This window comes from Balaenoptera ricei, chromosome 11 (genome assembly GCF_028023285.1).
Source record: "Balaenoptera ricei isolate mBalRic1 chromosome 11, mBalRic1.hap2, whole genome shotgun sequence".
Lineage (NCBI taxonomy): Eukaryota > Metazoa > Chordata > Mammalia > Artiodactyla > Balaenopteridae > Balaenoptera > Balaenoptera ricei.
Window position 1 is genome coordinate 85,236,559 of NC_082649.1, and position 25,739 is coordinate 85,262,297.

A 25,739-nucleotide genomic window follows, 5' to 3' on the forward strand; every position below is an offset into this window, starting at 1 on the left:
CCTGATACCTGATACTCATTGGTCAAACTCTGAAAACTTTTTCCCTAAGATCAGGAACAAGACATGGATGTCTACTCCTTCCACTTCTATTCAACATTGCCCTGGAGGCTCTAGCCAGAGTAAATAGGCAAGAAAATAAAATAAAAAGCATCCAGATTGTAAAGAAAGAAGTAAAACTCTCTCTGTTTGCAGGCAACATGATCTTGAATGATGAAAATCCTAAGGAATCCACACAAAAAGTATTATAGCTAATAACTAGGTTCAGCAAGTTTGCAGGATACAAGAACATTATTCAAAAATCAGTTGTATTTCTGTACATTAGTCATGAACAATAAAAATAAATTTAAAAATTCCACTTAAATGGCATTAAAATGAATAAAGGCTTAGGAATAAATTTAGCAAAAGAAGTATAAGATTTTTAAAATCTTACAAATCATGATCTTAAAATCATTGAAAGAAATTTTAGAAGACCTAAGCAAATGAAAAATGACCCCATGTTTATGAGTTAGAAGATTTAATATTGTCAACATGGTGATGGTCCCCAAATTGATAGATTGCATGCAGTTTGTATAACAAATCCCAGCTGACTGTTTGACAGAAATTTACAAACAGATCCAAAAATTCAGAAGGGAATGCAAGAGACCTAGAATAGCCAAAAAATCTTGAAAAAGAAGAACACAACTGGAAGATCCACAGTTACAAATTTCAATATTTAATACAAATCTAGACAAGTGTGGTACTGATGTAAGAATAGACATAAACATCAATAAAAGAATTGAGGGATCAGAAAAAATAAACATATATTTATGGTCAGCTGATTGTCAACAAGTGTGACAAAACAATTCAATGAGGGAATTAACAGCTTTTTCAAAAAAAAAAAAAACGCTGAGACAACTGGATAGTCACATGTAAAAACAATGAAGTTGTACCCCTACTGTGGTAAGCTGAATAATGATTCCCAAAGGTATTCCAGTCCTGTTTACAGGAACTTGCAAATGTGACTTTGTTTGGAAAAGGGGTATTTGCAGGTGTGATAAAGGATTTTGAAATGTGGGGATTATCGGTTATTAGGGTGGCCCAAAGTGCAATCACGTGTATCGTTATAAAAAGGAGGAAGATGGAGACTTGACACAGTCAAAAGAGTAGAAGGCATGTGACCATGAAGGTAGAGATTGGAGCGATGGAGTCACAAGCAAGAAATGCCAGAGGTGGAGGTGACAAGAATGGTTCTGTCCTTGAGCTTCCAGTGGGCACACAACATGAGGACACCTTGATTCTGGCCCAGTAAAACTGGTTTCAGGCATCTGGCCTCAAGAACTATGAGAGAATAAATTTCTGTTGTTTTAAGCCACCAAATTTGTGATAACTTGTTACAGAAACCATAGGAAACTAAGAGGCCTATCTTGCATCATGTACAAACAATAGCTCAAAATAGATCAAAGACTAAAATGCAAGAGTCCAAACTATATAACAGGTAAAAAAAAACACTGTCATAACTTTTGGTGACCTTTTATTAGGTAATGGTTTCTTAGATAAGACATCTAAAGCACATGCAGCAAAAGAAAAAATAAATTGAACTTCATCACAGTTAAAGATTTTGTGGATCAAAGGACACTTGAAAGTGTGGAAAGACAACCCACAAAATGGAAAAAAAATTTGCAAATCGTATATTTGATAAGGGTCTAATATCCAGAATATATAAAGAACACTTTCATCTCAACAATAAAATGACAAATAACCAAATTTTAAAATGTGTGATTAAAAAATTGGCAGAAGAGCTGAATAGACAATTTTCCAAAGAGGAAATGCAGATGGCCAACAGGCGTATGAAAAGATGCTCAACATCACTAATCATCAGGGAAATGCAAATCAAAACCACAATGAGATATCACCTCACACCTGTCAGATGGCTATCATCAAAAAGACCACAAATAACAAATGTTGATGAGGATATGAAGAAAAGGGAAACTTTTGTTGGGAATATAAATGGGTGCAGCCACTGGGGAAAACAGTATGGAGATCTCTGAAAAACCTAAAAATGGACCTACTGTATGACCCAGCAATCTTCTTCTGGATATATATCCTAAAAAAAACCCACTAATTTGAAAAGATACATGCACCCAGTGTTCATAGCAGCATTATTTACAATCACCAGGTATGGAAGCAGCCTAAGTGTCTATCAACAGATGAATGGATAAAGAGGTGCTACATATAATATATACAATGGAATACTACTCAGCCATAAAAAATTTTTTCCGTCGGCAGCAACATGGATGGACTTGGAGGGTATCACCATAAGTGAAATAAGTCAGACAGAGAAAGACAAATAATGTATGATGTCACTTATATGTGGGATCTAAAAAATACAACAAACTAGTGAATATAACAAAAAAAGAAACAGACTCAGATATAGAGAACAAACTAGTGGTTACCAATGGGGAGAGGGAAGTGGGGGGTGGGGCAAGATAGGGGTAGGGGATTAAGAGGAACAAATTATAATGTATAAAATAAGGTACAGGGATATATTGTACAGCACAGGGAATATAGCCAGTATTTTATAATAACTATAAATGGAGTATAACCTTTAAAAATTGTGAGTCACTATATTGTACACCTGTAACCTATATAATATTGTACAGCAACTATACTTCAATTAAAAAAAATTTTTTTAGGGACTTCCCTGGTGGTCTAGTGGGTGACTCCGCACTCCCAATGCAGGGGGCCTGGGTTCGATCCCTGGTCAGGGAACTAGATGCCACATACATGCCGCAACTAAGAATTTGCATGCCGCAATTAAGAAGCCCACATGACGCAACTAAAGATCCCGCATGCTGCAACTAAACATGCCACAAGGAAGATCCCGCATGCCACAACTAAGACCCGGTGCAGCCTAAATAAATAAATATTTTTAAAAAAAATTTTTTTAAATGGGCAAAGTATTTGAACTGATATTTTTCCAAAGAAAATATGCAAATGGCCAATAAGCACATGAAAAGATATTCCCATCATTAGTCATTACTGGAATGCAAATGAAACTATTAGATGAAAGCACTTCATATTCACTAGTATGGCTATAATTTAAAAAAGAAAAGAAGAAGAAAATGAGAATGTGAAGAAATTGGACGCCTCATACATTGCTGATGGGAATGTGAAACAGTGCAGTCACTTTATAAAACACTTTGCCAATTCCTCAAAAACTTAAAAACAGAAGTACCATATGATCCAACAGTTCCACTACTAAGTGTATACCCATGAGAATTCAAAACGTATGTCCAAACAAAAACTTGGACACAAATGTTCATAGCACCATTATTCATCATAGGTAAAAAGTAGAAACAACCCAAATATCCATCAACTGAGTGAATAAACAAAATCTGGATAAACAGTATCTATACAATGAAATATTAATCAGTCACAAGAAGAATGAAATATTTATATATGCTACAACATAGATGAACCTCAAAAATTATGCTAAGTGAAAGAACCCTGGCATGCATATATGATTCCACATGTGTGAAATGTCCAGAATAGTCAAATCTATAGACAGAAAGTAACTTAGTGAGGGGTATGGGAAGGAAGGAATGTGGAGTGACCATAATGGGTATGGGTTTTCATTCTGCGGTAACAAAAATGTTCTGAATTAGATAGTGGTGGTGGTTATAGAACTCTTTGGATAAACTAAAAACTCACTGAATTACATACTTTAAAATGGTGCATTTTATGGTATATGAATTATATCTCAGTAGAATAAAAACGAAACAAACACAAAGCAGGTGGTGTAGGTTGTTCACCACTGGACCCAAAGCCTCACATCCACTGATGTCTAAGACAGAACAGTTCACTAGAATTTGCCATTTTTTCCCTTTCTCATAAACACATTTCTTCTTGGATTCCCATAAGGTTAAAATCCTGTGGGAAACTTCAACTTCTGGGAAGATGGATTCTATGTACTTTTCCTTATTTGTCCTAATAAGTACAAATAAAAACTCTGGAAAAATATAACAAAATCTAAAAAGTAGAAAGAAGAAGGCAGACTAGCTAGGGAGTTTGGGATTCAGGGAACGTGATAGTGAGTTCCATGGATTTTCTTTCTGCCTCATATATATCTGAGACTGGGTGCTGGAGAAACCAACAACCTCGAAACACCAGTAGGTACAGGCAGAGACATCTCAAGGCGCACATGGTTGCACTAGAGAGAAGTCTACCAAAATTTTAAAGAATTAGTACCAATTTTAAAAAGTCTCTGACAGAAAACAGAAAGGAACACTTCGCAATTCATTTTATGAAACTAGTATTATTCTAAATCCAAACCAGACCAAGGCAATACAAAGAAAAAGGAAAGCTACACACCAACATCCATCAAGGACATAAACACAAAAATCCTTAACAAAATATTTACAAATAGAATTCAAGAATTTATGAAAACAAATATACACCATGGCCAATTGGGGTTTATTCTGGGGATGCAAGGTTGTCAAGATGTTCAGATATCAATTGATATAACTCACTCTATTAACAGATTAAAGAAGAAACATAATAAGATCATATCAGTCAATGCAGGAAAAAGCATTTGACAACATTCAACACCTATTTGTGAATTTAAAAATCTACCAGGAAAATAAGAATAGAGATAAAAGCTGTCAAACTGATAAAGGGGACCTACAAAAAACCCATGGTTAATATTATACTTTATGGTGAAAGACTAAATGGTTGCCCCCCTAAAATTAGAAACAAAGAAAGGATGACTGCTCTCACCACTCTTATTCAACAAGGTACAAGAAGTTTTATCCAGGGTGATAAGGAAAGAAAAGAAAAGGCACCCATATCAAAAAGGAAGAAGTAAAACTGCCCCTTTTTGCAGATGGTGTGATGTTTGAGAAAGATAATCCCCAAGAATCTACCAAAAAAAACCAACAAAAAACAAAACAAAACTCTCCTAGAATTAATGAGTTCAGTGAGGTATCAGGAAACACAAGCAACTTACAAAAATCAATTGTATTTCTATATAGTACCAGTGAACAAATGGAAAACAAAGTTTAAAATACAATACCGGTTACAATTACTCCAAAAACATGAAATAATTAGGTTTAAATCCATCAAAACCTGCATAAAACTTGTATGCTGAAAACTAATACAATGCTACAAAAGAAATCAAACACAATCTAAATAAATGGAGAGATACTCTACGTTCTTGGACTGGAAGAGTCCAATTAGTAAAAACCAATACTCCTAGAATGAATACACAGGTTTAACACAATCATATTTTTTTGGATATAGGCAAGACTACTCTAAAATTTATATAGAAAGGCAACAGGACTACAATAAGTAAAAAAATAATTAGGATTATATAGTAATCTTGACTTATGTTTGATGGAGGGATGAATGCACAGATAAATGGAACTGAATAGAGAATCCAGAAATAGACTCACACAAGTATGGCCAACTGATATTTTTTAATTAAGTTTTTTCTTTTTTTGTCTGCAGCTAGCATTTATTTCATATTTACTCTCTGCTCCATGAAGTCATGCAGGGACTCAAGGTTCCTTCCACAGAGTGGCTCCATCCATGCAGCAGGCCATACGGCCTTTTATTTTATATTGGAGTATAGTTGATTTCCAGTGCTGTGTTAGTTGCAGGTGTACAGCAAGATGATTCATTTATGCATATAAGTATATCCATTCTTTTTCAGATTCTTTCCCATACAGCTTATTACAAAATATTGAGTAGATTTCCCTATGCTATACACTAGGTCCTTGTTGATTGTCTATTTTATATACATTAGTGTATATATGTAAATAACACCCTCCTAATATATCCTACACCCCAAATTTTCCCCTAAGTTTGTTCTCCAAGTCCCTGAGTCTGTTTCAGTTTTGTAAATTAGTTCATTTGTATCCATTTTTAGATTCCACATAGAAGTTGTATCATATGATATTTGTCCTTCTCTGTCTGACTTCCTTCACTTCGTGTGATCATCTGCAGGTCCTTCCATGTTGCTGCAAATGGCAGTATTTCATTCTTTTTGATGGCTGAGTCATATTCTATTGTATATATGTACCACATTTTCTTTATCCATTCATCTGTTGATGGACATTTTGGTTGCTTCCGTGTCTTGGTTATTGTATACAGGGCTGCACTACACGTTGAGGTGCATGTACTTTTTCGAACTATGGTTTTCTCTGGGTATTTGCCCAGAAGTGGGATTACTGGATCATACGGTAGCTCTGTTTTTCGTTATTGAAGGACCCTCCATATTTTTCTCCCCAGTGGCTGTACCAATTTAGATTACCCCAAACAGTGTAGGAGGGTTCCCTCTTCTCCATGCCCTCTCCAGATTTTATTGTTTGAAGACTTTTTGATGGTCATTCTGACTGGTGTGAGATGATACCTTGGTGCAGTTTTGATTTGCATTTCTCTAATAATTAGGGATCTTGAGCATCTTTCCATGGGCTTTTTTGTAAACACTGTGAGTAAAACTGACCTCTTGAAATTGGCTTCTTGTGTGTCTGCCCTGTTTTCAATTCTTTTTTGACTGAATACCTCAGGGCATTTCTTGAGGATAGCTATTATTTATTTCCATCCCCGTAGGTCTTGTGAATATGAAGTGCCCAAAGCATCGGGTTTCAGGTTGTTGTTATGGGAAACAGCCACAAGGCAGAGGATTTCTTCTTGCCACATTTGGTTCCTTGGGCAACCAGAGCCTTAGCGAAAGAAAGTCCTGATCCTGGGTTGTAACTTAGAGTTGGATGTGCCTGAACAAACACCCAAGGGCTTGTGTCTCATTACTTCTTGCCCTTACCCTTCACTCTCCAGACAAATACTCACCCTGCAAAACTACTATGATGATGGTGCCGAGGGTAATCTTGGTGGGGCAGCTCTAAGGCAGGAGGCTGGAGGTGGGAACCTCACCACCGGGAGACATGGAGGCCAGGTGACTTTTGAAAGCTCTTGCAGCCCAGAGGGTCCACCCTCCTTTGGGTGCAGTAGGCTTGGGTTTGGTGTAGGAAGGGCCCCCTGGATCTGGAGATTGCAGTCCCTTCCAGAGTGGACCAGGCACTACAGGTGCAAGAGGGGCTTATTGGCACATTCTTCCCAGCCCCCTCAGCCCCACGACTGTCCAGTCTTGGGACCCAGCCTGCTCAGACTCTAGGGATGGGACACCAACCCAGTTCCAGAAGGCCTCAGGAAATTATGATGGCCTATTTTTTTTCCTTTAATTAAATATGTATTTTATTTAGGAGTATACTTGATTTACCATTTTGTGTTGTAGGTGTACAGGGATGTGATTCTGACATACATATACATACATCGATATTTTTTCGCCTTCAATTTCCATATGGATTCTGACAGTGTTGAGTAGAGTTCCCTGTGCTGTACATTAGTTCCTTTGGATTATCTATTATATATAGGTTCATGTTACATGGTAGTGCCAACCTCCTAATGTATCCCTCCACCCCACCTTACCCTTTGGTAACCCTAAGTTTCTTTTCGAAGTCTGTTGCTGTTTTGTAAATTAGTTCATTTGTTTCAATTTTTAGATTCCACATAGAAGTGATATCATATGATATTTGTTGTTCTCTGTCTGACATACTTCACTTCCTGTGATCATCTGCAGGTCCTTCCATGTTGCTGCAAATGGCAGTATTTCATTCTTTTTTATGGCAGAGTCATATTCCACTGTATATATTTACCACATCTTCTTTAACCATTCATCTGTCCGTGGACATTTTGGTTGCTTTTGTGTCTTGGTTATTGTATACAGGGCTACAATGAACGTTAGTGTGCATGTACCTTTTAAACTATGGTTTTCTCCAGATATTCACCCAGATGTGGGATTACCAGATCAAATAGTAGCTCTGTTTTTCATTATTGAAGGAACCTCCATACTTTTCTCCCCAGTGGCTGTACCAGTTTACATTACCCCCAACATTGTAGGACAGCTCCATTTTCTCCATGCTCTCTCCAGCTTTTATTGTTTGGAGACTCTTTGATGATGGCCATTTTGACGGGTGTGAGATGATACCTTGGTGCACTTTTGATATGCATTTCTCTAATAATTAGTCATCTTGAGTATCTTTCAATGGGCTTCATCGTAAAGAGTGGGAGTGAAATTGGCCTCTTGAAATGGGCTTCTTGAGTGTCTGCCCTGTTTTCTTTTTTTACACACTTTATTGGACTATAGTTGCTTTACAATGTTGTGTTAGTCTGCTGTATAACAAAGTGAATCTTCTATATGTATACATATATCCCCATATCCCCTCCCTCTTGGGTCTCCCTCCCACCCTCCCTATCCCATCCCTCTAGGTGGTCACAAAGCACCAAGCTGATCTCCTTGTGCTATGCAGCTGCTTCAACTAGCTATCTCTTTTACAGCTGGTAGTGTATATATGTCAATGCCACTCTCTCACTTCGTCCCAGCTGACCCTTCCCCCTCCCCATGTCCTCAAGTCCATTCTCTACGTCTGCGTCTTTATTCCTGTCCTGCCCCTAGGTTCATCACAACCTTTTTTTTTTTTTAGATTCCATATATATGTGTTAGCATACTGTATTTGTTTTTCTCTTTCTGACTTACTTCACTCTGTATGACAGACTCTAGGTCCATCCACCTCACTACAAATAGCTCGATTTTGTTTCTTTTTATGGCTGAGTAATATTCCATTGTATATATGTGCCACATGTTCTTTATCCATTCATCTGTTGATGGCCACTTAGGTTGCTTCCATGTCCTGGCTATTGTAAATGGAGCTGCAATGAACATTGCAGTACATGACTTTTTGAATTATGGTTTTCTCAGGGCATATGGCCAGTAGTGGGATTCCTGGGTCATATGGTAGTTCTATTTTTAGTTAGTTTTTTAAGGAACCTCCATACTGTTCTTCATAGTGGCTGTATCAATTTACATTCCCACCAACAGTGCAAGAGGGTTCCCTTTTCTCCACACCCTCTCCAGCATTTATTGTTTGTAGATTTTTTGATGATGGCCATTCTGACCAGTGTGAGGTGATACCTCATTGTAGTTTTGATTTGCATTTCTCTAATGATTAGTGATGTTGAGCATCACTAATGTAAGTTCCCTCTATGCCTACTTTCTGGAGAGTTTTTATCATAAATGGGTGTTGAATTTTGTCAAAAGCTTTTTCTGCATCTACTGAGATGATCATATGGTTTTTACCCTTCAATTTGTTAATATGCTGTATCACATTGATTGATTTGCATATATTGAAGAATCCTTGCATTCCTGAGATAAACCCCACTTGATCATGGTGTATGATCCATTTAATGTGCTGTTGGATTCTGTTTGCTAGTATTTTGTTGAGGATTTTTTCATCTATATTCATCAGTGATATTGGCCTATAGTTTTCTTTCTTTGTGACATCTTTGTCTGGTTTTGGTATCAGGGTGATGGGGGCCTCGTAGAGTGAGTTTGGGAGTGTTCCTCCCTCTGCTCTATTTTGGAAGAGTTTGAGAAGGATAGGTGTTAGCTCTTCTCTAAATGTTTGATAGAATTCGCCTGTGAAGCTATCTGGTCCTGGCTTTTGTTTCTTGGAAGATTTTTAATCACAGTTTCAATTTCAGTACTTGTGATTGGTCTGTTTATATTTTCTATTTCTTCCTGGTCTAGTCTCGGAACGTTGTGCTTTTCTAAGAATTTGTCCATTTCTTCTAGGTTGGCCATTTTACTGGCATATAGTTGCTTGTAGTAATCTTTCATGATCCTTTGTATTTCTGCAGGGTCAGTTGTTACTCCTCCTTTTTCATTTCTAATTCTGTTGACTTGAGTCTTTTCCCTTATTTTCTTGATGTGTCTGGCTAATGGTTTATCAATTTTGTTTATCTTCTCAAAGAACCAGCTTTTAGTTTTATTGATCTTTGCTACTGTTTCCTTCATTTCTTTTTCATTTAATTCTGATTTGATCTTTATGATTTCTTTCCTTCTGCTAACTTTGGGTTTCTTTTCTGTTCTTTCTCTAATTGCTTTAGGTGTAAGATTAGGTTGTTTATTTGAGATTTTTCTTGTTTCTTGAGGTAGGATTGTATTGCTATAAACTTCCCTCTTAGAACTGCTTTTGCTGCATCCCATAGGTTTTGAGTCATTGTGTTTTCATTGTCATTTGTTTCTAGGTATTTTTTAATTTCCTCAGTGATCTCTTGGTTGTTTAGTAGCATATTGTTTAGCCTCCATGTGTCTGTGTTTTTTGCAGTTTTTTCCTGTGATTGATATCTAGTCTCATAGCATTCTGGTTGGAAAAGATACTTGATACGATTTCAATTGTCTTAAATATACCAAGGCTTGATTTGTGACGCAAGATATGATCTATCCTGGAGAATGTTCCATGAGCACTTGAGAAGAAAGTGTATTCTTTTGTTTTTGGATAGAATGTCCTATAAATATCAATTAAGTCCATCTTGTCTAATGTGTCATTTAAAGCTTGTGTTTCCTTATTTATTTTCATTTTGGATGATCTGTCCACTGGTGAAAGTGGAGTGTTAAAGTCCCCTACCATTATTGTGTTACTCTTTTTTTTTTTTTTTTTTTTTTAAATTTACTTATTTATTTATTTTTGGCTGTGTTGGGTCTTCGTTTCTGTGCGAGGGCTTTCTCTAGTTGTGGCAAGCGGGGGCCACTCTTCATCGCAGTGCGCAGGCCTTTCACTATCACGGCCTCTCTTGTTGCAGAGCACAGGCTCCAGACGCGCAGGCTCAGTAGTTGTGGCTCACGGGCCTAGTTGCTCCGCGGCATGTGGGATCTTCCCAGACCAGGGCTCGAACCCGTGTCCCCTGCATTAGCAGGCAGATTCTCAACCACTGCGCCACCAGGGAAGCCCTATTGTGTTACTCTTGATTTCCCCTTTTATGCCTGTTAGCATTTGCCTTATGTATTGAGGTGCTCCTATGTTGGGTGCATAAATATTTACAATTGTTATATCTTCTTCTTAGATGGATCCCTTGATCATTATGTATAGTGTCCTTCTTTGTCTCTTGTAATAGTCTTTATTTTAAAGTCAGTCTTGTCTGATATGAGATTTGCTACTCCAGCTTTCTTTTGATTTCCATTTGCATGGAATATTTTTGTCCATCCCCTCATTTTCAGTCTGTATGTGTCCCTAGGTCTGAGGTGGATCTCTTGTCGACAGCATATAAGTGGGTCTTGTTTTTGTATCCATTCAGCAAGCCTGTGTCTTTTGGTTGGAGCATTTAATCCATTCATGTTTAAGGTCATCATCGATAAGTATGTTCCTATTACCATTTTCTTAATTGTTATGGGTTTGTTTTTGTAGGTCCTTTTCTTTTGTGTGTTTCCTGCCTAGAGAAGTTCCTTTAGCATTTGTTGTAGAGCTGGTTTGGTGGTGCTGAATTCTCTTAGCTTTTGCTTGCCTGTAAAGCTTTTGATTTCTCCGTTGAATCTGAATGAGATCCTTGCAGGGTAGAGTAATCTTGGTTGTAGGTTTTTCCTTTCATCACTTTAAATATGTCCTGCCACTCCCTTCTGGCTTGCAGAGTTTCTGCTGAAAGATCAACTGTTAACCTTATGGGGATTCCCTTGTATGTTATTTATTGCTTTTCCATTGCTGCTTTTAATATTTTTTCTTTGTATTTAATGTTTGATAGTTTGAGTAATATGTGTCTTGGCGTGTTTCTCCTTGGATTTATCCTGTATGGGACGCTCTGCGCTTCCTGGACTTGATTGACTATTTCCTTTCTCATGTTAGGGAAGTTTTCAACTATTATCTCTTCAAATATTTTCACAGATCCTTTCTCTTTCTCTTTTTCTTCTGGGACCCCTATAATTCGTATGTTGGTGAGTTTACTGTTGTCGCAGAGGTCTCTGAGACTGTCCCCAATTCTTTTCATTCTTTTTTCTTTATTCTGCTCTGTGGTAGTTATTTCTACTATTTTATCTTCCAGGTCACTTATCCGTTCTTCTGCCTCAGTTATTCTGCTATTGATTCCTTCTAGAGAATTGTTAATTTCATTTTGTGTTGTTCATCATTGTTTGTTCGCTCTTTAGTTCTTCTAGGTCCTTGTTAAATGTTTCTTGTATTTTCTCCATTCTATTTCCAAGATTTTGGATCATCGTTACTATCATTACTCTGAATTCTTTTTCAGGTAGACTGCCTATTTCTTCTTCATTTGTTTGGTCTGGTGGGTTTTTACCTTGTTCCTTCATCTGTTGCATATTTCTCTGTCTTCTCTTTTTGCTTAACTTACTGCGTTTGGGGTCTCCTTTTTGCAGGCTGCAGGTTCATAGTTCCCCTTGTTTTTGGTGTCTGCCTGCAGTGGGTAAGGTTGGTTCAGTGGCTTGTGTAGGCTTCCTGGTGGAGGGGACTGGTGCCTGTATTCTGGTGGGTGGGGCTGGATCTTGTCTTTCTGGTGGGCAGGGCCACATCTGGTGGTGTGTTTTGGGGTGTCTGTGACCTTATTATGATTTTAGGCAGCCTCTCTGCTAATGGGTGGGGTGATGGGCCTGTCTTGCTAGTTGTTTGGCATGGGGTGTCCAGCACTGGAGCTTGCTGGCCGTTGGGTGGAGCTGGGTCTTAGTGTTGAGACGGAGATATCTGGGAGAGCTCTCGCCAATTGATATTATGTGGGGCTGGGAGGTCTCTGGTGGTCCAATGTCCTGAACTCAGCTCTCCCACCTCAGAGGCTCAGGCCTGACACCAGGCCGGAGCACCTAGACCCTGTCAGCCACAAGGCTCAGAAGAAAAGGGAGAAAAAAAGAAAGAAAATAAACAATAATAAATTTAACAAAAATTTTTTATTATTAACATAAAATAATAATCTTTTAAAAAAGAGAGCAACCAAACCAATAAACAAATCCACCAATGATAACAAGCGCTAAAAACTAAACTAAGATAAGCGTAAATATCAGAAACAAATCATTCACAGACAGCAAACCCCAAGTCTACAGTTGTTCCTAAAGTCCACTGCCTCAATTTTGGGATGATTCATTGTCTATTCAGGTATTCCACAGATGCAGGGTACATCAAGTTGATTGTGGGGATTTAATCCGCTGCTCCTGAGGCTTTTGGGAAGTCTGAGGTCTTCTGCCAGCGTTCAGTAGGTGTTCTGTAGGAGTTGTTCCACATGTAGATGTATTTTTGATGTATTTTTGGGGAGGAAGGTGATCTCCACAACTTACTCCTCTGCCATCTTGATGGTCTCCATTTTCCCCATATTGTAGCTAGGAAGTTCCATGCCAAAACACTCAGGCCAGGAGAGAGGAGACTAAAAGTCAACACTTCACCCAGACAAACTCTGTTCCTCTGTTTTCATTTCTTTTTTGACTACCTACCTTAGGGCATTCCTTGAGGGCAGGTGTTATTTATTTCCAGCCCCCTAGGCCTTGTGAATATGAAGTGCCTGGAAGCATGGGATTTCAGGTTGTTGTTATGAGAAATGGCGACAAGCTGGCAGGATTTCTTCCTGCCCTGTTTGGTTCCTTGGGCAACCAGAGCCTTAGCAAAAGAAAGTCGTGTTCCTGGGCTGTAACTTAGAGCTGCATGTGCCTGAACAAACACCCAAGGGATGTGTCTCATTACTTCTTGCCCGTTACCCTTCACCCCCTAGACAAATCCCCACCCCTGCAAAGCTGCTATCCTGAGGGTCCTGAAAGTAATCTAAGTGGGGCAATTCTAAGGCAGGAGGCTGGAGGTGGGAACCCCACCACCAGGTGATGTGGAGACTAGGTGACTTTTGAAAGCTCTTGTAGCCCAGACATTCCACCCTCATTTGGGTGCAGTAGGCTTGGTTGAGCTGTAGGAGGGCCCACCTAGATCTGAAGATTGTGGTCCCTTCTGGAGTAAACAAGGCACTCCAGGTCTAAGGGCTGCTGATTTGCTGGCAGCTCCTCCCCAGCAACCTTTTCCCCATGACAGTCCCCACTTGGGACCCAGCCTGCTTGGGTTCCAGAATTGTGATACCAGCCTGGGACCCCAAGGCCTGAGGTAATCATAGTACACATTTCTTTCTTTCTTTACTTTTTTTGTCTTTAATTGAACTTTCCTTTTATTTTGGATTATACTTGATTTACTATATAGTGTTTTTTTGTTGTTGTTGTTAAGTAACGTGATTTCTGTTCTACCTACACATATACCTATTCTTTTTCATATTCTTTTCCCATGTAGATTTTGACAGAGTTGACTACAGTTTCCAGGTTCTAGAGTAGGTCCCTGTGGATTATCTGTTGTATACCAGTTTATTTGTGCATGGTAATGCCAACCTCCTGAAGTATCCATCCATCCCACCGTTTCTTGTTTCTTTTCTAAGTTGTGAGTCTGTTTCAGTTTTGTAAATTAGTTCATTTGCGTCAATTTTTAGATTCCACATATAAGTGATATTATTTGGTATTTGTCATTCTTTGGCTGACTTACTTCACTTCGTGTGATCATATGTAGGCCCTTACATGTAGCTGCAAATGGCTGTGTTTCATTGTTTTTTATTGCTGAGTAATATTGAATTGTATATATGTACTACATCTTCTTCATCTGTTCATCTATTGATTGACATTTTGGTTGTTTCCATGTTTTGGCTATTGTGAATATTACTTCTATGAACATAGGGGTGCCATTACCTTTTTTTTTTTTAACATCTTTATTGGAGTATAATTGCTTTACAATGGTGTGTTAGTTTCTGCTTTATAACAAAGTGAATCAGCTATATTTATACATATATCCTCATCTCCCCTCCCTCTTGCGTCTCCCTCCCACCCTACCCCCATCCCATCCCTCTAGGTGGTCACAAAGCACCAAGCTGATCTTCCCACTAGCTATCTATTTTCCATTTGTTAGTATATAAGCCCATGCCACTCTCTCACTTCATCCCAACTTACCCTTCGCCCCTCCCCCTGTCCTCAAGTCCATTCTCAAGTCTGCGTCTGTATTCCTGTCCTGCCCCTAGGTTCTCGGGAACATTTTTTTTTTTTTAGATTCCATATATATGTGTTAGCATACGGTATTTATTTTTCTTTTTCTTACTTCACTCTGTATGACAGTCTCTAGGTCCATCCACCTCACTACGTTTCTTTTTATGGCTGAGTAATATTCCATTGTATATATGTACCACATCTTCTTTATCCATTCATCTGTTGATGGACACTTAGGTTGCTTCCATGCCCTGGCTATTGTAAATGGAGCTGCAATGAACATTGCAGTACATGACTCTTTTTGAATTATGGTTTTCTCAGGGTATATGCCCAGTAGTGGGATTGCTGGGTCATATGGTCGTTCTATTTTTAGTTTTTTAAGGAAGCTCCATACTGTTCTTCATAGTGGCTGTATCAATTTACATTCCCACCAACAGTGCAAGAGGGTTCCCTTTTCTCCACACCCTCTTCAGCATTTATTGTTTGTAGATTTTTTGATGATGGCCATTCTGACCAGTGTGAGGTGATACCTCACTGTAGTTTTGATTTGCATTTCTCTAATGATTAGTGATGTTGAGCATCTTTTCATGTGTTTTTTTGGCAATTTGTATATCTTTGGAGAAATGCCTATTTAGGTCTTCTGCCCATTTTTGGATTGCGTTGTTTGGTTTTTTTGATATTGAGCTGCATGAGCTGCTTGTAAATCTTGGAGATTAATCCTTTGTCAGTTGCTTCATGTGCAAATATTTTCTCCCATTCTGAGGGTTGTCTTTTCGTCTTGTTTATGGTTTCCTTGGCTGTGCAAAAGCTTTTAAGTTTCATTAGGTCCCATTTGCTTATTTTTGTTTTTATTTCCATTTCCCTAGGAGGTGGGTCAAAAAGGATCTTGCTGTGATTTATGTCATAGAGTGTTCTGCCTATGTTTTCCTCTAAGAGTTTGATAGTGTCTGGCCTTACATTTAGGTCTTTAATCCATTTTGAGTTTATTTTTGTGTATGGTGTTAGGGAGTGTTCTAATTTCATTCTTTTACATGTAGCCGTCCAGTTTTCCCAGCACCACTTATTGAAGAGGCTGTCTTTTCTCCATTGTATATTCTTGCGTCCTTTATCAAAAATAAGGCGATCATATGTGCGTGGGCTTACCTATGGGCTTTCTGTCCTGTTCGTTGATCTATATTTCTGTTTTTGTGCCAGTACCATACTGTCTTGATGACTGTAGCTTTGTAGTATAGTCTGAAGTCCGGGAGCCTGATTCCTCCAGCTCCAGTTTTCTTTCTCAGGATTGCTTTGGCACTTTGGGGTCTTTTGTGTTTCCATACAAATTGTGCAATTTTTTGTTCTAGTTCTGTGAAAAATGCCACTGGTAGTTTAATAGGGATTGCACTGAATCTGTAGATTGCTTTGGGTAGTATAGTCATTTTCACAATGTTTATTCTTCCAATCCAAGAACATGGTATATCTCTCCATCTGTTTGTATCATCTTTAATTTCTTTCATCAGTGTCTTATAGTTTTCTGCATGCAGGTCTTTTGCCTCCTTAGGTAGGTTTATTCCTAGGTATTTTTTTCTTTATGTTACAATGGTAAATGGGAGTGTTTCCTTAATTTCTCTTTCAGATTTTTCATCATTAGTGTATAGGAATGCAAGAGATTTCTGTGCATTAACTTTGCATCCTGCTACTTTACCAAATTCATTGATTAGCTCTAGTAGTTTTCTGGTAGCATCTTTAGGATATTCTATGTATAGTATCATGTCATCTGCAAACAGTGACAGTTTTATTTCTTCTTTTCCAATTTGGATTCCTTTTATTTCTTTTTCTTCTCTGATTGCTGTGGCTAAAACTTGCAAAACTATGTTGAATAATAGTGGTGAGAGTGGGCAACCTTGTCTTGTTCCTGATCTTAGAGGAAATGGTTTCAGTTTTTCACCATTGTGAACAATATTGGCTGTGGGTTTGTTGTATATGGCCTTTATTATGTTAAGGTAGGTTCCCTCTATGCCCACTTTCTGTAGAGTTTTTATCATAAATGGGTGTTGAATTTTGTCAGAAGCTTTTTCTACATCTATTGAGATGATCATATGGTTTTTCTTCTTCAATTTGTTAGTATGTTTTATCACATTGGTTGATTTGCCTATATTGAAGAATCCTTGCATTCCTGGGATAAGCCCCACTTGATCATGGTGTATGATCCTTTTCATGTGCCGTTGGATTCTGTTTGCTAGTATATTGTGGAGAATTTTTGCATCTAAGTTCATCAGTGATATTGGCCTGTATTTTTCTTTCTTTGTAATATCTTTGTCTGATTTTGGTATCAGGGTGATGGTGGCCTCATAGAATGAGTTTGGGACTGTTCCTCCCTCTGCTCTATTTTGGAAGAGTTTGAGAAGGATAGGTGTTAGCTCTTCTCTAAATGTTTGATAGAATTTGCCTGTGAAGCCATCTGGTCCTGGGCTTTTGTTTGTTGGAAGGTTTTTAATCACAGTTTCAATTTCAGTACTTGTGATTGGTCTGTTTATATTTTCTATTTCTTCCTGGTTCAGTCTCAGAAGGTTGTGCTTTTCTAAGAATTTGTCCACTTCTTCCAGGTTGTGCATTTTATTGGCATATAGTTGCTTGTAGTAATCTCTCATGATCCTTTGTATTTCTGCAGTGTCAGTTGTTACTTCTCCTTTTTCATTTCTAATTCTATTGATTTGAGTTTTCTCCCTTTTTGTCTTGATGAATCTGGCTAATGGTTATCCTTTTAATTATAGTATTTTCTGGGTATATGTCCCAAAATGTGATTGCTGGATCATTTTGCAGTTCTATTCTTAGTTTTCTTGGCACCCCCATAGTGTTTTTTACAGTGGCTGTGCCAACTTATATTTCCCCCAACTGTGTCGGGAGGGTCCCTTTTCACCAAACCCTCTGCAGAACTTGTTATTTTTAGACTTTTTAATGATTACTGTTCTGACCTGTTTGAGATGGTACCTCATTGCAGTTTTGATTTGCATTTCATTAATAATTATAATAATAAAGATGTTCAGCATCTTTTCATATGCCCACTGGCCATCTGTATTTCTACTTGGGATAAATGTTTGTTTAGGGCTCTGCCCATTTTTCATTTGGGTTGTTTGTTTTGTTGTTTTTGTGTTGTATGAACTGTTTGTATATTTTGGAGATTAAGCTGTTGTCAGTTGCATCATTTGCAGATATTTTCTTCCATTCTGTAGGTTGTCTTTTCGTCTTGTTTATGGTTTCCTTTGCTATGGAAAAGCTTGTAATTTTATTAGGTCCCATTGTTATTTTTGTTTTTATTTGTATTGCCTTGGGAGAGCAACTGAAGACAACATTGGTATGATTTTTTTCACAGAATGTTTTGCCTATGTTCACTTGTAGGAGTTTTATGGAATCATGTCTTATATTTAAGTGTTTAAGCCATTTTGAGTTTATTTTTGTGTATGGTGTGAGTGTGTGTTCTAACTTTATTGACTTACATGTGGTTGTCCAAGTTTCTCAACACCACTTGCTGAAGAGGCTGACTTTGTTCATTGTATATTTTGTCGAAGATTAACTAACCATACGTGTGTGGGTTTATATTTGGGCTCTCTATTCTCTTCCCTTTATCCTTATGTCTGTTTTTGTACCAATACCACACCATTTTGATTACTGTAGCTTTTTAATGTGAAGTCTGGGAGAGTTTTGCCAACTGCTTTGTTTTTTTTTTTCCTTCTGGATTGCTTTGACAATTCTGGGTCTTTCATAATTCCATATAAATTTTCGGATTATTCTGGTTTTGTGAAAAATGTCATAGGTATTTTGATCTGGTTCACATTAAATCTGTAGATTGCTTCGGGTAGTATTATCAGTTTAACAATATCTGTATTTCCAATCCAAGAGCATGCAATATCTTTCCATTTCTGTCAATCCTCTTTAACTTCCTTATTAAAGTTTTATAGTTCTCAGCATATAAGTCTTTCACCTCCTTCATCAGGTTTATTCCTAGGTGGGTTGTTTTCTTTCTTTTTTTTTTTTTTTTTGGTTTTTTGGGGGTTTGTTTTGGTGCGATTTTAAAAGGTTTTTTTGTTTTGTTTTGTTTTTTCCCTTCCTGATATTTCATTGCTAGTGAGAAATGCAACAGAATTCTGAATGTTAATCTTGTGTCCTGTTACTTTGCTGAATTCATTTATTAGATCTAGTAGTTTTTGTGTGGAGTCCTTAGGGTTTTCTATGTTTAGTATCATATCATCTGCATATAATCACCATTTTACCACTTCCCTTCCAATTTAGATACCTTTTGTTTCTTTTTCTTGTCTGATTTCTGTGGCTGGGACTTCCAATATTATGTTGAATAGAAGAGGTGAGAGTGGCCATCCTTGTCTTGTTCCAGATTTTAGTGGGAAGCCTTTTGGTTTTTCACCATTGAGTATTACTTTGTCTGTGGATTTGTCATAAATAACTTTTACTTTTTGAGATATGTTCCCTCTATACACACTTCAGTAAGAATTTTTATCAGGTATGGATGTTGAATTTTGTCAGATGCTTTTTCTGCATCATCTATTGAGATGATCGTGTGGTTTTTGTCTTGTCTTTTGTTTATGTGGTGCCTCACATTGATTTATTTGCAAATGTTGAACCATATTTGTGAACTTGGGATGCATCCCACTTGGTCATGCTGTATGATCTTTTTTATATATTGTTGGATTCAGTTTGCTAATGTTTTGTTGATAAGTCTTGCATCTATATTCATCAAATATATTGACCTGAAATTTTCTTTTTTGGTGGTATCTTCGACTGGTTTTGGTATCAGGGTGATGGCGTCATAGAATGCCTTTGGGAGTGTTCCCTCCTCTTCAATCTTTTGGAAGAGTTTGAGACGAATTTGTTTAAGTTCTTCTTTGTATGTTTGGTAGAATTCACCTGTGAAGCCATCTGGTCCTGGATTTTTGTTTGTAGGGGTTTTTTAATTACAGATTCTATTTTAGTTCTAGTGATTGTTCTGTTCAGATTATCTTTCTTCTTGATTCAATTTTGGTGAGCTGAGTGTTCCCAGAAACTTGTCCATTTCTTCTAGGTTGTCGAATTTGTTGGAATATCATTGTTCATTTTATTCCCCTATGGCTTTTTGTATTTCTGCAGTATCAGCTCTTATATCTCCTTTTTCATTTCTTAGTTTATTTGGGTTCTCTCTCTTTTCTTCTTAGTGAGCCTGGCCAGAGGTTTGTCAGTCTTGTTTATCTGTTCAAAGAACCAGCTCTTGTTATTTAATCTCTCTTTGATTTATTTCCTCTGTGATCTTTATTATTTCCTTCCTTCTGCTGACTTTAGATTTTGTTTGTTCTTCTTTTTCTAATTCTTTTAAGTGGTAGGTAAGCAAGATTTTTTTTTTGTTTGTTTTCTTAAGAAGTCCTGTATTGCTATAAACTTCACTGTAAGAACTGCTTTTGCTGCATCCCATAGATTATGTATGGTTGTGTTTTCATTGTCATTTGTCTCAATGTATTTTTAAAAACAATTTCCTCTTTGATTTCATCATTGACCCATTGGTTTTTTAGTAGCATGTTGTTTAGTGTCCATGTAATCGTTTTGTTCTCATTTCATTTTCTGTGGTTAATTTCTACTTTCATGCCATTGTGGTCAGAAAAGATGCTAGAGATAATTTCTATACTCTTAAATTTATTGAGGTTTGTTTTGTGCCCTAGTATGTGGTCAATCCTAGAGAATGTCCCGTGTGCACTTGAAAAGTATGTGTATTCTGTTTTTTGTTTGTTTGTTTTTGTGGGGAGGGGATGTAATGTCCTGGAAATATCAATTAAGTCTGTTTTATTGTATCATTTAGTATCACTGTTGTGTTATTGATTCTCTGTCTGTAAGATCTGATCATTGGTGTGAGTGTGGTGTTAAAGTCTCCTATTATTATTGTATTCCTGTCAGTTTCTCCCTGTATGTCTGTCAGTATTTGTTTTATATAGTTGGGTGCTCCTATATTAGGTGCATATATGTTGACGAGTGTAAAATCCTCTTCTTGTACTGATCCTTTTATCATTATATAGTGTCCTTCTTTGTCTTTCTTTATAGCCTTTGCTTTAAAGTCTATTTTGGCTGATAAAAGTATTGCAACTCCTGCTTTCTTGTCATTTCTGTTTGCATGAAATATCTTTATTCCATCCCTTCACTTTCAATCAATGTGTGTCCATTGCCCTAAAGTTGGTCTCTTGTAGGCAGCATATTGTAGGCTCTTGTTTTTTATTTTTTTAATAGATCTTTATTGGAGTATAATTGCTTCACAATACCGTGTTAGTTTCTGTTATACACCAAAGTGAATCAGCTATATGCATACATATGTCCCCATATCCCCTCCCTCTTGAGCCTCCCTTCCATCCTCCCTATCCCACCCCATCTAGGTCATTGCAAAGCACCAAGCTGATCTCCCTGTGCTATGCTGCTGCTTCCCACAAATCTGCCACTCTGTGTCCTTTGATTGGAGCATTTAGTCCATTGACATTTTAGGTTATTATTGATAGATATGTATTTATTGCCATTTTAAACCTTGTTTTCCCACTGATGTTATATTTCTCCTTTGTCCCTTTCTTTATCTTTTTCTTTTTCCTTTTCTGGATTGATGATTTTATTTTGTATGACACTTACGTTCTCTTCTTTTTGGTTTTTGTGCATCTGTTGTATGTTTTTGATTTGTGGTTACCCTGTTTTTCAAGTTTGTTAACCCCTTCCTATATCTACTTGCCTTAGGTTGATAGTCATATAGGCTCAAACACATTCTAGAAAAACAAAATTCTACATTTTCTTACTCTCCCTCCCACCCCATATTTTATGATTTTGATGTCCTCTTTTACATCTTCATATTCATCCTTTTGCTGTTCATTGTTTCACAGAAAATTTTTTGATTTTTTTTTAATCTGTGTACTGGCTTTTTTAAGTGATTTATTTTCCAGTTGTGATTTTCTCTTTCCTATAGATTCTTACTTCTTTTCTACTTAGAGAAGACCTTTCAATATTTATTTTAGGATAGATTTAGTATTGCTGTATTCCTCTAGCTTTTGCGTGTCTGAAAAATTCTTTATTTTTCTCTTATTTTAAATGACAATCTTGCTGGGTATAGTATCCTAGGTTGCAATTTTTTTCCTTTCAGGCCTTTGAGTATATCTTGCCCCTCTTTTCTGGCCTGCAACATTTCTGTAGAGAAATCAACTGATAGCCTTATGTGGGTTCCCTTGTAATTAACTCTTTTGTTTTTCTCTCACTGCCTTTAGAATCCTCTCTTTGTCTTTAACTTTTGCCATTTTTATTATAATATGCCTTGCTGTAGGTCTGTTTGGGTTTATCTTGTCTGGGACTCTCTGTGCTTTCTGTACATGGTTATCTGTTTCCTTCTTTAGGTTTGGGAATTTTTCAACCATAATTTTTTCAAATACATTTTCGATCCCCTTTTCTCTTTCTTCCCCTTCTGGAATCCCTATTATGTGTAGGTTAGCAAGCTTTATATCATCCCATAGGTCTCTTACATTGATTTCACTTTTTTAAATTTGGCTTTCTGTCTGCTGTCCTGATTGGGTGATTTCCATTATTCTATCTTCCAGGTCACTTATTCATTCTTCTGCATTATTCATTCTGCTATTCGTTGCCTTTAGCTCAGCTTTTGTCTCTGCAAATGAGTTTTCTCATATTTCTTGGATCCTCTTTATAGTTTCTAGTTCCTTCTTACAGTACTCTGCATTTCTGATGATAACCTTCCTTAATTCCTTCAATATTTTCATTATCTCCTTTTTGAAATCGGTGTCTGTTAGACTGAAGAGGTCTGCTTTATTGTTTGTTCTTTCAGTGGAATGCTCTTGATCTTTTAACTGGAAATGGTTCCTCTGCTTCTTCATTTTATTTATATTTCTCTTACCCTGTGAGTTTAAGAGAAACAATTATGTACTGTGTTCTGGGAGGGCTCTTTACATGTGGAGTCGTCCCTGTGTAGCTTTAGTGGGTTTAATATATTTGGTGCAAGGGCTGTTTTTAGCATGGAAGCCTGTTGCCTCTTTCCTCAGCATGTGCTGGTTGTTATCCCCTTGATAGCGGTGTGCAGATGTGGTGGCTGGTGCCTGGTCTTGGGGATCTTGGCAGCAGCGGGCAGCTCAGGCACACCTCTGGGGCACAGGATGGGAGCAGAGAAGGCTCACAACCACTCCAGGTGTCTGGGAGGGAGGCAGCGAGGGTCCATTACTGCTCCTGGGGTCTGGGCAAGTGGCAGCAGTGGCCCGCAACTGTTCCCAGGGTCTGGGTGGGCAGCAGTGGAGGCTCTCGGCCACCCCTGGAGCCCACGCAGGCGGTGTCCTGCCCTCTGTGAGCTCACGCACAGGGAAAAAGTCTACAATCTGGGTCTCACACCTCCCCTCGTGCACCCCCCCCCAAACAATGGCCACTGGCCTCTAAGGGGACCCAACCTTCCTCCACATACACCTCCAGCCGAGGTCGCACTGGATTCCAACCCCTACCCCAGTCTGTCTCCACACAGCCAACACCAATCCTCTCCCTGGTTCTGATCTTTGAAGCCTGAGTTCAAGCACCCAGCCCCTGCCAGCACCGAGTGGACACATGTGTCAGTCTAGGGAGTGCAGGGCCATGGCACTTACCTTCTGTGCAGTACTCCCTCTGCTCTGGTTTGCTTCTGGCTGCAGCAATCCAGTTGCTGCACTCTCCTCCCAGGCTCTGAAGCTCCCCTTAGGTCCCAGCCAATCTCCCCGCTGGTGAGGGGGCTTCCCAGGGTGCAGGAACCGTTCCTCTTTCACGGTTCCCTCCCAGTGGCACAGGTCCTATTCCGATTCCTTTCTCACTTTCTTTTAATTTCTTTCCTCCTACCCAGTTACATGGAGATTTTCTTGCCCTTTCAGCAGTCTGAGGTCTTTTGCCAGCAGTCAGTAGATAATTCTGTGAGAATCATTGCATGTGTAGATATATTTTTGTTGTAGTTGTGGGGGAGGTGAGCTTAACATCCAACTACTCCACCATCTTGATCACTCCCCTCGGGTTCTATTTTCATTACTCTAGGAGGTAGATCCAAAAAGATATTGCTACAATTTATGTCAAAGAGCGTTCTGCCTCTCTTTTCCTCTAAGAGTTTTATAGTGTCCAGCCTTACATTTACGTCTTTAATCCATTTTGAGTTTATTTTGGTGTTAGGGAGTGTTATAATTTCATTCTTTTACATGTATCTGTCCAGTTTTCCCAGCACCACTTGTTGAAGAGACTGTCTTGTCTCCACTGTATATTCTTGACTCCTTTGTCATAGATTAGGTGGCCATAAGTGCATGGGTTTATTTCTGGGCTTTCTATACGATTCCATGGATCTATATTTCTGTTTATGTGCTAGTACCATACTGTTTTAATGACTGTAGCTTTGTAGTATAGCCGGAAGTCACAGAGTCTGATTCCTCCAGCTCAGTTTTTCTTTCTCAGGATTGCTTTGGCTCTTCGGGGTCTTTTGCCTTTCTGTACAAATTGTAAAATTTTTTGTTCTAATTCCATGAAAAATGCCATTGGTGATTTGATACAGATTGCACCAAATCTGTAAATTGCCTTGGATAGTATAGTCATTTTCACAATATTCACTCTTCCAATCCAAGAACACGGTATATTTTTCCATCTATTTGTGTCATCTTTGATTTCTTTCATTACTGTCTTATAGTTTTCATAGTACAGGTCTTTTGCCTCCATAGGTAGGTTTATTCCTAGGTATTTTATTCTTTTTGATGCAATGGTAAATGGGATTGTTTCCTTCATTTCTCTTTCTGATCTTTTGTTGTTAGTGTATAGGAATGCAAGTGATTTCTGTGTATTAGTTTTGTATCCTGCAACTTTACCGAATTCACTGATGAGCTCTAGTAGTTTTCTGGTGGCATCTTTAGGATTTTCTATGTATAGTATCATGTCATCTGCAAATACTGACGGTTTTACTTCTTCTTTTACAGTTTGGATTCCTTTTACTTCTTTTTCTTCTCTGATTGCTCTGGCTAGGACTTCCATAACTATGTTGAATAAAAGTGGCAAGAGTGGACATCCTTGTCCTGTTCCTGATCTGAGAGGAAACACTCTCGGCTTTTCACTGCTGAGAATGATGTTAGCTATAGGTTTGCCATATCTGGCCTTTATTATGTTGAGGTAGGTTCCCTCTATGCCCACTTTCTGGAGAGGTTTTATCATAAATGGGTGTTGGATTTTGTCAAAAGCTTTTTCTGCATCTATTGAGATAATCATATGGTTTTTCTCCTTCAATTTGTTAATATGGTGTATCACATTGGTTGATTTGCAGATATTGAAGAATCTTTGCATCCCTGGGATAAATCCCACTTGATCATGGTGTATGATCTTTTTAATGTATTGTTGGATTCTGTTTGCTAGTATTTTGTGGAGGATTTTTGCATCTATGTTCATCAGTGATACTGGCCTGTAATTTTCTTTTTTTGTGGTGTCTTTGTCTGGTTATGGTATCAGGGTGATGGTGGCCTCGTAGAATGAGTTGGGAGTGTTCCTTCCCCTGCAAAGTTTTGGAAGAGTTTGAGAAGGATAGGTGTTAACTCTTCTCTAAATGTTTGACAGAATTCTCCTGTGAAGCCATCTGGTTCTGGACTTTTCTTTGTTGGTAGTTTTTTAATCACAGTTTCAATTTCAGTACTTCTGATTGGTCTGCTCATATTTTTGATTTTTTCTTGGTTCACTCTTGGAAGGTTGTACCTTTCTAAGAATTTGTCCATTTCTTCTAGGTTGTCCATTTTATTGGTATATAATAATCTTTTATGACCCTTTGTATTTCTGTGGTGTCTCTTGTAACTTCTCCATTTTCATTTCTAATTTTACTGATTTAAGCCCTCTCCCTTTTTTTCTTGATGAGTCT